This window comes from Saccostrea cucullata, unplaced genomic scaffold (assembly GCF_032062105.1).
Source record: "Saccostrea cucullata isolate Sc308-1 unplaced genomic scaffold, CSIRO_AGI_Scuc_v1 ctg14187, whole genome shotgun sequence".
Lineage (NCBI taxonomy): Eukaryota > Metazoa > Mollusca > Bivalvia > Ostreida > Ostreidae > Saccostrea > Saccostrea cuccullata.
This window is the reverse complement of record NW_026933773.1, coordinates 20,676-35,991: the sequence shown is the minus strand read 5'-3', so window position 1 is coordinate 35,991 and position 15,316 is coordinate 20,676.

Here is a 15,316-nt window from a genome sequence, read left to right as displayed (position 1 = left end):
ATTATGGATTGCCACATGAAATGGATACCTTCGTGCAACAGATGGGTAGAACAGGACGAACCGGAGAACTGTCCCATGAACTGATACTTTTCAAACTCCGCAAAGGGATGTTTAAAAAAGTGGATTCAGATCTTGTCCAGCTGGCAAAAGACACTCAGTGTCAACACAAAGTACTGTGTAATTCATACCTTTGCAACAAGGAGGGCATTAACCATTTACATAACTGCTGTGATGTATGGAAAAAGAATGGTACATGAGCATCATTGCAAACCAAACCAGAGGCCCATGGGCCGCAAAGTCAGGCATTATTCAACTGGATATTGGGGGTTACAAGTTCAAAACAACTAGAGGGACAGTAAACCAAATACCATCAAAGCTTTCCAAACTGATCAGGGTGGAACCTGCCTCACAGCATTTCCTTGACTCGTAAAATTCGGGGACGAATTTCTACAAAGAGGAGGAATATGTCACTGGGTTCACAGGTGCGTGAAGGTCAATCAATATATCGGGTCTCAATAGCACAGTTGGTTAGAGGGCTGGCAGGGTACGCCAGAGACCCTGGGTTCGAGTCCCGGTTGAGACTTGATTTTTCACCACCTGTAATATTGGGCGCCATTGTCACAACCGCATAATACTCCATTATATATAACAAAACAGCTGTTGTGGGTTGTCCGTTCTTTTCTTTATATTTCAACTACTTAATTGATGATATAATAATTACAATTAACAAGGTGACCTGTAAAATAAATGAATACACTCATACTCTAACACTCACACATTTAATTATTTTAGAATACTTTAACTGTTCCGATTCAATTATCCTTAAATAGATAATTAATTGATAAGGTATTTTATATGTTCAGAGCAACGATGGTAATTTATTCTTACCGAATAGACAGGTATACAGTTGTCTTTATTATAAATAAAAGACTTGATGTATGGAGAGGGGATAAACTCATCCTTCCTCCTGACTGTCTTAGGGTGGAGTGAGTTATTAGGAGTGTTTGGCGCCAAGCATGCGTATTTGGTACCAAACTAGTAAAACCACTCACACACTACTCAGACTGAAATATCAACCAATCACACACCTTCAAACCTCACCCATTCTGACACAATCACCTTTGACTTTTCACCGTCCCAAACCAGCCAATGAGCATTCAACCCCATGAATATGAATGAGCGACTTCGTGAATGAACAGAACACATAGTAAATTCCAGAGTCCTGTAATTCACTATGCAGTATAATAGATGAAAATGATGATGATGGAAATGAAATGATAAGTATATTAGGTGACAAATTACTATTAAATAAATTATGTAGTATTTATTTTAATATTAATTTATTCATCCTGTGACATACGCATTTAATTGTTTTTTTTTTTTTAGTTGTGATGAGGCATTGTAAATCCACAACACCATGTACTTTTATTATTCACCAGGAAGAAACCTATTAAAATCGAACTTTTGGGGGGGGTTACATTTTTCAACCAATCGTAAAACGAAGTGGGCCTCTGAAATATATAGATATGTACATGTATATATAGTGCTCAAAAACTCCAAATCTTATTTACCTGTTTGATTCTCGTTTAGACGCATGAATCTTTAGAGTGTGGTCAGGGAGGTTTAATTATTTAATTACAAGTCAAGAGTAAAGTAGGCGAGGAATGAAAATTACCTTGGACCCTGTTTAAGAGTTTAGTACGTTGGTAGGAAGAACCATAGTTATAAAGAACCAAGGACGTTAGTTAGAGTCCCTAGGCCCTGTAAAATACATAAAAAATAAAGCTTGCCTCTCTCAAGTATTAATGTATATTAATAAAGTGCAAGATCGAAGTCTTTGCATATGTACACATTTCGGCGGATCCAAGCCTCTTATGCTGCTATGTAATATCCGAACCTTCTTCATCATTTTCTCTACCTACTTCCACAACTACTATTTCTAGTTCAATGGCAATCCCCATCCCATCTGAAACATCTTTCTATTTTCAGAACCTAAAGGCCTATATCTTAGAAACAGCTGAAGCACGTACCATCAAATCAAAGTTCTCAGCGACAGGGAAAACAGTGAAATACTTTTTGCAAGCTACCAATGAGGGAAAAGTGAAAGTTGTTTCTGCGTTCTAAAAGGAACATAGCCAAAAACTTTAAAGAGAATGCAAAAATCAAACTCCTTATAGTTACAGAAAACCCAATGTATGGGGTAGAAATTAAAAATGATTCCATAGTATGCAATTATTTTTCATATAGTTTACTAATTTACTTCTCCGATTATTAATTTTTTTCATGTACATATACATGTATTTCGTATTTCTCCGTATGTGATGGGTGTCGGTGTGTTTAATCTCAGATATAATTTTTATTATAGATCATGGAGACAAGCTTTACCCTTTCTCCTTTGGAAAAAAACCCATCAAGATTGCATTCCTGAAACGGCCTGTTATATCCCTTGCTAAAGCAGCCTCAGCTGGACTGCATTCAAATGCACCATGTGGCATATGCAAATCTAATGAACACCCCACGGCGCTTCACCCTGACCAAAACGATAAGGAAGTGACAGCTGCCTGCAAACAAGTCTGTGGAACAATTCGTCCTACGAACAGATCGTGTGCTAAGATACTCCAAGTGCGTGTATACTTGTAAAGTAGAAGATACACCAATAGTAAGTAGCTCGGACTGTGTATGCCATAATAGATGATCAAAGTAACCAGACCCTGGCAACGTCTACACTCTTTGACTTCTTCCAGGAAAAACGTCCTGAACACAATATATCTTAGTGTCCTGTGCTGGGAGAAAACCTACTCTCCTACAGGAGATCTCCTAGTTAGAAAACATAATTTATTATGGATTGCCACATGAAATTGATACCTTCGTGCAACAGATGGGTAGAGCAGGGCGAACCGGAGAACTGTCCCATGAAGTGATACTTTTCAAACTCCGCAAAGGGATGTTTAAAAAAGTGGATTTAGAACTTGTCCAGCTGGCAAAAGACACTCAGTGTCAACGCAAAGTACTGTGTAATTCATACTTTTGCAACAAGGAGGACATTTACCATTTACATAACTGCTGTGATGTATGGAAAAAGAATGGTACATGAGCATCATTGCAAACCAATTCAGAGACCCATGGGCCGCAAAGTCAGACATTATTCAACTGGATATTGGGGGTTACAAGTTCAAAACAACTAGAGGGACAGTAAACCAAATACCTTCAAAGCTTTCCAAACTGATCAGCATGAAAACATCAGGAAATGTGCTGTCATACTTTGTTGACAGAGATCCAAAACACTTTGGAATAATTTTAAATTATCTTAGAAACTATGGACAAATAGACGTCAGAGTACTACCAGATGAGAGAAGTGCCCTAGCAGCTATCATGGTGGAGTTTAAATTTAATGGACTTGAAGAATTAGAAAAGGTGGTGAAATAGAGACTTGAAATGTGCAGATGCAATAAAATATGTTGCTAGTTTAGGGACTTAACTTTTCATCAAGGGGGGTGGGGGGGTGTTATAACATTTAGAATAATCATCATCATAATTTTATAATTCAATCAACTGAACATTAAATATACATTCAATGTTCAGTTGTTCTTTACTGCCTAAATACAAGGATATTATTTTCAGGTTTTTGAATATTCAGGAATTATCTTGAAATTTTAAGAATACAGTTGCTGTTGCTTTTTCTTTGTACATTTATTAATCATTCTGTAAGCTGCACCCTTTTAATTCTACCCCATGGCGGGGCCCTTGCTGACTGGTCAGTTTTCGAGTTCTAATAGATAATTCTATGATTTTTCATAAAACATTACTTATTTGGGAAAACAAAGAGAGATAACTCTAAAAGTTTGGTAAAACTTGTGTTTTTTTCCTACAGAAATCAATGGAAAACGGAAAATATCTTTAAAACATCTTTCCCCCCGTGTCACAAAAATTCCTTTTTACAGGTTATAAGGAATGGTATTTTACAAACTCATACCAAAGCTTTTTGTTTAACACGGGGGGGGGGGGGCATATGTTTATTGAACAAAAACCATAAATATGCCTATTTTCCACCATTCTCAAAGCGATATACAACTGGAACATAAAATTTTTTGGAAATATTTATGTTTTATTTATTTTCGTAAAACATAAAAAAAGATAAAAGGAACATTTAAAGATATCCAAGAATATTTCAAAATGCGGTGAAGCTTGAAACTCCTATTTCAATTGAAAATATCGTCTACTCCCCTTTTTCAAGAGCTGGAATTGTAGATAAATTACTGTTAAACGATGGTATTAAGACGATTTATCAATTCCCATTGAACTGTTTTTTTGCATGAAACAAAGATTTTATGGCCAAATATCTATTCATATTGAATTAAATGGTTCCAAAATGTAGGCGGGAATCGAGAGCTAGCGTGCGTGTTTCTTTGAAACTTTCTGCAAGTGAGCTACTTGGTCCTGCATAAGCAAAATCAATGGACAGCACAATAAAATTTTGGAAACCTCAATTCCAATTTCTCTCCGTACTGGAATTAGCATCTGAAAGTGAAGGAATTTCCCAAATCCAGTCGGGAGGACCGCTACACAGTCCATCCTGTCCAGTAGACAAAATCTTTCTCGGTTCTTCTTTCAGACTTGAAATATGAAATCTTTCTAATACGTTTTCGATCGCCTTGTTGATTTTCTCTTACGCCGCCATTTTACATAGACTACCGATCGCAGTTTTAGGCTACTGATCGCAGTTTTCAACGACGTATCTGATTGGTTTACAAGAAAACATCCAGTTTGCTATGATTGTTCAATATTTTTTTTATAGAATTTGAACTCTGACGTGACCCCTAATTGGATGTTGTAAGATGTTTGTGTAGATAGTATTCGAGCGGATTTAACATCTAATTTTAATTAGATTGTGCGAGTTGTGTAACATATTCCTCAGGCAATTCTTTTATTCCGAGAATTTTCACTTAAGAAATGAATGTAATAATTTTTTCTTTGATCGATGTAAAATTTGGACGGAAAACTTCATCAGTGCGCGTATTACATTCATTTCTTATCATTTAATTATGATTTTAAATTAATAAAATGAAAGAAGGATATGGAAATAACGAACAGTATTCAATCTCAAAGTCCATTAAACAAATATACAAAATAAGAGCAGAGCAAACACGGACCACCGAAACATCAGAGGTGGGATCAGGTGCCATGGACCTACTTTTGAGTTAACATGATGTGAAGTCCTAAGATGCATCAACTTACAAGATTTGATGATCCTAGCCTTTATAGTAAGCAAAATATGAACATTTTTATTAATTGTAAATTTAGGTCAACTTTAAAGTGAACTTGAGACCACGCCCTTTGCCCCAGGGTCATGCCTTGAACAATTTTTAATCTTCAACATATCCTTATCCTTGTATGTAAGTTTGGTGAAAATCTTCTTGGTGGTTCTGGAGAAGATTTTTTATAGCAACCAGTGCTTTTTGTTTTGTTCTCCTGATTATCTCCCCTTGATTCAGGGTCCCAACCCTTATTAAAGTATAAATGGTAGCCCTTGGGCCAAGGATACCCTGTGACAAAGTTGACACTGATTGGCCAAGGGGTTCTTGAGCTATGGCCCATATTCTTAAAAGTTAACGCACACCGCACAAATGGCCATAGCATAAGCTCTTTGAGCCTTTGGCTCAGAAGAGCTAATAAGAGTAGAGCAAACACGGACTCCCGAAACATCAGAGGTGGGATCAGGTGCCATGGAGGAGTGAGCTTCCCCTGCCGACCGGTCACACTCGCCGTGTGCTCGTTGTCATAATCAGGAAATAACGGAAAAAATCCGTGGTCAATTCAGTGTATAAATAATTGACAAACAATCGGTATGAAAAACGTCAGTCAGCATTTCATTGAATGATAAATTGTATTTGCTAAGGGTCATTGTATCGGCCATAGAATTTACGAAATAATAACTTTAAACGAGACTGTTGATATTCTTGTTTCATCAACTTGCTTTTCAATAATTTACCTCGTTTAAGAAATTGTTCATACGTAAAGCATGCTTTTGGCAGGGTTCTCCATTATTTGAGATTTTACTGTGTTGCAGAGTTTACGCGAAGTACTAATATTTCGCAGTATTTTCGCGAACAAATTCCCAACTGAATCACAAACACACACATATTTAAAAATTGCTTATTCGTTAAACAAATGCTATGGTCGTACATATTGGTAAAAGGGAAAATATGTTCTGAAAAGCAGAGGAAATTCTGACCGATAGTCGAACTACTTGGGAAATTTTTGAAAGTAGATTTGCCGTGTTTAATTATCAGGCCTCTTGATTGAGTTACCGCATTACAAAAAAGGAACTTAAAAATATTAAAATATTTTAAAGAGTTCCTTGAACATGCTGAAATTTCAAAATTTTCGGCAATTTATTTACATCAATTAAATGACTACGGTACGATGTTATGTTTGACTAACAGTGCTTACATAACGTGGCTCTATAGGAAAGACATCCTGAAATATTTTTCATAAATAACAATGTATTCTATTGCAACTAGTTACTTGTGAATAAAAATATAGGTCAGATCCAGCATCTGAAGCAAGTCTGGTAGTGTCCATCCCTAGATGCATCATCCATGCAAGTTTGGTTCAGGTAGGGCTTATAGTTACTTGGAAATGAAAATATAGGTCAGATCCAGCATCCGAAGCAAGTCTGATAGTGTCCATCCAAAGATGCATCACCCATGTAAGTTTGGTTCAGGTAGGGCTTATAGTTACTTGGGAATGAAAATATAGGTCAGATCCAGCATCCGAACCAAGTCTGGTAGTGTCCATCCCTAGATGCATCATCCATGCAAGTTTGGTCCAAGTAGGGCTTATTGTTCCTTAGGAATGTACCTTTTCCTAAAACTTACCTGATCACTCGTCTTGAAAATGTCAGTCAGATCCAGCATCCGAAGCAAGTCTGGTAGTGTTCCTCCCTAGATGAACCATAGCTCTCATCAATATCTATCAGCATATGAAGTTTGATGAAAATATCTTGGATAGTTTCTTTGAAACTTAGCTTTGAACAGAGCTAAATGCAAAGTGTGACGGAAGGACAGAAGGACGGAAGACGGACATGACAAACACTATTATATGCCCCGGCCATATTCATAGCGGGGCATAAAAATAAGTTTGCTTACAACAGAGCGCAATTTGTACCCATGGGAATTCCAATAGATTGTTGGAATACCTGGTCTTGTTGGAATACCTGGTCTCCAAAAACCACATATATATTGTCAATCAGAAACTCAAGCATCTTCTTGATGTAATATAAATGTAATGAGTACATTAGTACATAAAGTAATTACATTAATGACAAAAAAACTCCTTCGAAGATTCAAGATTTGTTTGAAACCAAATTGACTGATCAGTAAATGAAATTGAAAAGGCATGCAGTGATAATAAATTTTATCCTTAACTCCATATCTATTACTTCAGATTTTACCATATTTGTAAATAATTATTTTCTTTTAGTCGTCACAATTCATGTCAGCTTTTCATCGTCGGAAACCCACGGATAAACTTGTCTATTTTAACTGAAAAGGGGAGATAATCCAAAAGTGCTAAAACCTGAAAATATCCAATATCTGACGCAACAACGGAGCAATGGACCAAGTGTTAATTTTTTTTAGAGGGAGCAGACTCAAGGCGAACCACAATAAGAGCGAACGGCATCAAGGGCGAATGTATAAATGTACTATCCTTATGTTTCAATTCCATATGAACTGGTCAGCTCAGCCCCCACCCCCAATAATAGCGAGCGCAGCAAGCGTCCCAAAGCGACGCTCGTAACTGTAAGCTCTAACGACTGCACATGTATTCTTAAGAATTTTTTGCTACAGTAATTTTAACCCACAATGCATCACTTAGCAAAGTTACATTCTTGCGAGAATCACGGCAAATGTTTCAGCACTGTTCAGTAGTTTCTTGGTATTTGTAACTTACATACAACGTCATGTAACGTCAGAGTCTAGATGCACCAAATGTTACGTGCGGTTTGACGAGCCCGATCTATATTAAAACAATTGAAGAGTTTGCGCTCACTCTAACGATCGCACCGTCAACAGATTACTTTTAAATTACTGTTTAAATTGTAATCAATGATAATTTTTAAGAAAAGTCAATTTTGTCTAAAAATTAATCTAACCTCTTTCAAAACTACATTGCTCTCACCTTCCAAGTTCAGTAAGTGCCTACGCGGTGTGGACGTTCTTTCCATGGGCTTACTTTTGCATTCAGCTGGAGGGCCTTGTAGTTGAACTTCTGACATTGTTCATACTGATATCGGCAGTATGAAATAATTGTCATCACCTTGATCAATACGAGTGTAGTAATTCCTTAGATTGATTGATTGTATGCTGTTTAACGTCCCTCTCCAGACCAGAATATTTCACTGATATGGAGACGTCACCATTGCCGGTGAAGGGCTGCAAATTTAGGCCTATGCTCGGCACTTACGGCCTTTGAGCAGGGAGGGATCTTTATCTTGCCACACCTGCTGTGACACGGGGCCTCGGTTTATACGGTCTCATCCGATGGACCGCCCCATTTAGTCGCCTTTTACACCTTATTTTTCATCAGATTTTTCACTTCGTATACACGTGCTTGCATCCATAGTTCTGTTCTTGTGAATTCCTTTTATGCAATTTATGTCAGTTAACTCAGGACTTTGCAATAAATAATGCACATTTCTCCAATACAATTTTGCGAAGCGATCTGCCATGGAGGCTGCCATTTTTTTATTTTACTAGCGCCACCTATGAAAACTGCCCAAGGGAGATAATTTTTACAAAGAATTGTAGCAAATTGCATTATTTGATTACCCTAAAACTTTGCAATTATTCATTTGCACAAAATTATTAAATTATATTTGATTTCTACTTTCCATCATTATTGTATTCATGTATTTTGATTTTCCAAATCCTGTTGGGTTTTAAGGAAATTATTTCATGAAATATACACTATATACATACGATGTATACAGAACACCCCCCTTTACAAATTTATCCCCAGCTGGGTGATGAATGAAGAATTACAGCAAAATCATTACTTATCATTTATTTTAGACCAAAATGAATATATTAAAATCAGATTTAATGAATGAAATGATTTTCACTGTACCGGCTTATTAGTACTTTCTGCCTGATTCTTACGTGGATCAGTACTTAAGTGCTAATGGAATCCAACATTTCAAAATTACCCCATACCACCGATCTAGCAACAGGTAGCTGAGCGTTTTGTACAGACAATCAAACAGGCAATGAAATGTAGCAGAAATCAGTCAGGCTGTATTAAGATTGATTGTAAATTGTTTAACGTCCCTCTCGAGAATTTTTCACTCATATGGAGACGTCACCGTATGCCGTTGAAGGGCTTCAAATTTTGATCTTTACTCGGCACTCAAGGCCATTGAGCAGCGAGGGATCTTTATCGTGCCAACGTCTGCCTCTGACACGGGGCCTCGGTTTTGAAGGTCTCATCCGAAGGACCCGCAACTTTCACTTCAAAGTGCCGAGCGCATGGCAAAGGAACAGTTGATATTTTGGTAGAGGGACTCTTGCTAATCATAATTATTTACTGAATTAGTGTATTTAATACCTAGGAGCAGAGAAGAAGATTTTTCAAAGATTAAATGCTTTTTCATTATATAATTAATATAGATCCCCGCCCTAACACCAGAACCCCTGACCCTGGGGCCATAACATTCACAATTTATGAAGAGACACTCTTGCTCATCATGACCGTTCACGGTAGCTCAGTCGGTAGAGCGCTCGCTCCGTGATCGGGAGGTCGTGAGTTCGCATCTCGGCCGCGAACGACCTAGTCGTTAGAATAGGTAGCAACTGTTCCTTCGCCATGCACTTTGAAGTGAAAGTTGCGGGTCCTTCGGATGAGACCTTAAAAAACGAGGCCCCGTGTCAGCGGCAGGCGCTGGCACGATAAAGATCCCTCACTGCTCAATGGCCCTTAGTGCCGAGTAAAGGTCAAAATTTGAAGCCCTTCACCGGCATACGGTGACGTCTCCATATAAGTGAAAAATTCTCGAGAGGGACGTTAAACAATATTCAATCAATCATAACTATGAACTTAATATGTTTTTTTAATACCCAGGAGCAGAGAAGAAGATTTTCAAAGATTTAATGCATTTTCACTATATAATCAAAAGAGCCCCGCCCTAACACTAGGACCCCTGACCCTGGGGCCATAAAATATAAAAACTTGATAGAGCCACTCTTGCTCATCATAACTATGAACTTAATTTGTTTATTTAATACCCAGGAGCAGAGCAGAAGATTTTTAAAGACTTACTGCATTTCCACTATATAATCAATAGAGCCCCGCCCTGACACCAGAACCCCTGACCCTCGGGCCATGAATTTCACAATTTTGGTAGAGGCACTCTTGCTCATCATAATTATTTACTGAATTAGTGTATTTAATACCTAGGAGCAGAGAAGAAGATTTTTCAAAGATTAAAAGCATTTTCATTATATAATTAATATAATCCCCGCCCTAACACCAGAACCCCTGACCCTGGGGCCTTAAAATTCATAATTTATGAAGAGACACTCTTGCTCATCATAACTATGAACTTAATTTGTTTATTTAATACCCAGGAGCAGAGCAGAAGATTTTTAAAGACTTACTTCATTTTCACTATATAATCAATAGAGCCCCGCCCTAACACCAGAACCCCTGACCCTAGGGCAATGAATTTCACAATTTTGGTAGAGGACTCAATCCTGATTACAATCATACCAACAGTTTGACTGCTTGATGTCCAGGAGTAAAAAATATTTTTAAAAATTGCACTATTTTAGTGGTTTTTGACCCATCCCCCAGGGGGGGATCACGAAATTCACAATTTATGTTCCCCTTCACCCATAGATGCTTTATGCCAAATTTGGTTGAGATTGGTTCAGTGGTTTCAGAGAAGAAGCCTCTTTCAAAATTGTGAATGTCATGGCTTCTGGGATAAAACGCGAACCAATTTAAATTATTTGAAAGTTGTTATACTTTACTCAAATGACCTATGAGGCCCGCGGACCTCTTATCTAAGACATTCACAATTTTGAAAGAGGCACCATTGCTTATCATAATTATAAACTTAGCATGCTTACTCTACTAACTTAATACCCAGAGGCCCTTAACAAAAAAAAAAGCTATAGTTTACTATATTAAATCAAAGTTTTAACGTTTTTATCGTAGTAATTCAAAGTTCCAAATTTTTTTACTAAAGTCAATCAAAGTTCCAAAGTTTTCACTACATTAAATCAAAGATCAAAAGTTTTCACTATAGTAAATACATGTTCCAAAGTTTTAACTTGGTATTATAGTTAACTATGGTAAACTATTATAGTTTGCTACAGTATTTTTTGTTAGGGGCAGATCCGAGTTACAAAAAGAGACTCCCCTGAACCTGGGGCCACATATTCCGGAATTTAGTCATAAAATGGTTGATTAATACGAGGACCGTTCAAAAATTACGCGGACTTGTTGCACAGAAAAAAATATTTGATGCATAATCGTGCAAAATGTCACACATAGTATAAAATAATCTTTATCTATATGGTCTTCAAAACCTCGTATCAAAATATTAAAAATTGGTTTCAATTTTGAGTGAGAGCCAGCACATAAGCCGGATCACAAATAAAGCCAACAGCTCCCTCAGCTTCCTACGCAGAAATATACCGACCAGGAACCAGCAGCTCCGGTCAGCAGCATACAAAGCAGCGGTACGTCCACAGCTTGAGTATGCTGCCAGCGTTTGGGACCCTCACTTGGTTACACTTATTAACCAAGTTGATGCTGTTCAGCGCAGAGCTGCAAGGTGGGTGATGTCGGATTTTAGAAGAACATCAAGTGTCACAGATATGCTACAAACCCTATGTTGGCGAAGCTTGCAACAAAGGAGGGCGGATGCAAGGCTTGTACTTATGTACAAGATCGTGCATGGACTAGTAGCCATCCCCTCAGTTCAATTCATCCCCCAAAGTAGGACTACCTGATCATCTCATTCCCTCACCTTTCGCCAAATACAAACTACAAAAAATGTGTATAAATATTCCTTTTCCCTCTTACTATAGTTCAGTGGAACAGACTGCCGAGCATTGTTGTCTCGCTTCCAGATGTTGAACATTTCAAACTGGAAGTGAGCAAACTGAATCACCCCAGACCTTAATCATTTTATAGTGTTTTTACATCTTTTAATTGTGAATACTGTTTTTCTTAACTTTTTATCTTCACTAAAAATTTAATACTGTTCCCTTTTCACCGCTTTGAAATTTACTTTTCTATATTTTTTTAAACATTTTTTAATTAGCTGCGCACCCTACTCAGAGTACTCAAAACTTGAGGGCGAGTAGTATCGAGAGATAGATAGATAGATAAAATTTAAAAAGTTTTTGTATGTTTTTTTTTATTATATTATCGATTTATATTCACCCAACTTAATTCAAACTTTTTCCAGATTTACTGAAACTGAATGATTATTTATACAGTCTATACCTTATTGAAGTTTGTCCTTTTTTACTCATGTCGCCCCAGATGCTTTCTGAAGCGCGACCGATGCAGTATACAAATCCTTTGCCTTTGTATGAAGAATGACAAAATCATAATCATCATCACCACCATTGATATTATTGTTAATAAGAATTAAAAAAGAGGAATTCATTAGATTTTATCCTACATTACATAAAGGCAAACGGATTCTGTGCGAACAAGTATTAGGGTGAGTAAAACCATCGGTGAACAAACGAGATCTGTTTAAGTTTAAGAACGACTTAACTAGTGTATGTTTGGAAAGATATGATTCGATTGTACTAAAATTATAACAAGTATTGGCTTTCCTAAAAAAGCTTGTCTGACGTGGTTTGCTTAAATTCACAATGCAGGAAGAACTTATATATTATGTTATATAATTTCTTTCGTTCGATAATATATCTTCAAGAGACCATGCATGCGTAATCAATATTATATATGATAATCAATGTACAAAGAACTTTAAATTGAATCTCCTGGCTCCAGGATTATGAAACAAAATAAGACTTATGTGAAATTTTTAATCGCGGATAAAATATTTATTAATTATGGAATTTTTTTCTTCATTCGCACATAACATCTCTGTAAAACAATGTTAAAAATATCCCTAACCCTAACCCTTCTGGTCTGCTTGACTTTTACAACATTTTATTATAAAATAGAGATTTTGATCTACTTAGGCAAAAGATGTTACTTGATCCCGGGGTCAGCATTTTTCAAGTTATGTTTTATATTTTAAATGACCTAACTGATTTTTATTAAACAAACAGATCTAAAATGAAGGTTGTAAATGATGAAATTTGATCAGTTATGGACTCGTATAACCCTAACCTTAACCCTGGCGATAACAATCTTGGCATAGCATTACACATGCTGACCATTCCCCTGCTGTTCCTGAAAGCTTTTATTGTTTTTCAAACCATTTGATGTACAATGATTCTCTTTAACACGTAATTGATTGATGAAATTCTGAACTGAAGCATAATGGAAAAGAAACAAGAAGATGCAAACTAATTTACAATTTAATATCGTCCAAAATATAATCGTTGGATAGGAGTGAAGTATAACACCTCAGCAACAAACAAATATATTTTACACAATTGTAGAAGTTGGGGCTTTACGGACCGTGGATATCGGCCTGGATAGCTCAGTGGTTAGAGCACCTGACTAGTAATACAGGGGTCCCGGGTTCGATTCCCGGTCCAGCCATATGTTTTCTTTGTGCATTTCTCCTTTCCTACTACATTTGGTGGCCAGTGTGGGGGGCCTTGTTCAGGTTACAGTGTATGTGTAAATTAGTAATTCCTGGCAGGGCCCTAGAACTTGTGTCTTCGAGGTCGAAGACTGTTTAAGTAGGGTTGAATGTAGAAGTTGGGGCTTTACGGACCGTGGATATCGGCCTGGATAGCTCAGTGGTTAGAGCACCTGACTAGTAATACAGGGGTCCCGGGTTCGATTCCCGGTCCAGCCATATGTTTTCTTCGTGCATTTCTCCTTTCCTACTACACAATAAAGAATTAAAAGTGCTGCATTTTTCTCAGGCACCGTATTATCAGTTTTTACAAAACATGGAACAGGGCAATTAGGAGAAAATATTTGACCACGTGCCTGATGTTTAAGTACAAGTATTTCAATGTCAAGGTATAATTTTACTGAAACAAGCATTCAATTATTTAACCATAACATACAAAATGACTTAATTATTAATCTTTGATACACAACACAAAACAGTGAGATTTATAAAATAAGGCATTTTGTATAAAGAAGTGAAGCGGACATGTTCAAAGATGAAAACAAGGATTATACTAAACACAAGAACATTCAGTAATGTAAATAAAAGCTCATTTCTCCTGGGACCAGCTACATGCGTCTTTGGAGATTATGCATGTATCGAATTGTCCACCATCAAGCTATCTAAACAAATTCATGAACAACTGCATAAATAAGCCCTGGTTAAATCTAGTACTGTCTGACGCCGTGACGTCAGACAATCATATATTTAGTTAAACGCAAAAATACTTGTGGGTTTGTTTATATCTGTATTGGTTAGAGGCCAGAAGAGCTTATGGACCAAAGTGTTCGTCCGTCTGTTTTTAGAAATTCATGACACGTATCAGTCTAATACATCAGTCTCGGTGTCCCTTTTTCTTCTACAGCCCCATCACAGTCGACATTCACTGACCAATAATAAGGTTTCTGACTCGCCCTTCTCACACCCGCCACAATCACGATCACCTCTCAACACTAACCCGGTTCTTTTAAACAAATCGATTTTGCATTTCACAGCCGGTCACGGTTGGAAGACCGTTCGCTTCGTGACCGGAAAGCCCGGCTTCGATTTTCGTTCACATCGCTGCGTCATATCTAAGACGTGAACATAGGGACTGTTTCTTCTCCAAGCGCTCGGCACTTAAAGTGATAGTCATGGGTCTTGGCCAAAAATGAAAACTTCGTATATTATCAATTTTGCATAGAAACTAATGTAAAATTGCCAATTCAGGAAGTAATTATTTTTTTGGCCAAAATTTTGTATTCGTCATTAGTGTGACTGTATCAAATCAAAGTACTGAAAGTACTGAATCGAGGTGACGCATGGGGTTGAAATGACAGATTGAAAGTAATGAAAGGAGATTGGTGTATTGAATTTATGTAAAAGTTAAAAGCATTTAAACTCTTGAACAGTGGAAGATATAGACTCCACATAAGGTATGCATACTCCACAAATTAAGCCCTTTCAAATGATGTCAAGGAATTTGTGACCTTAACA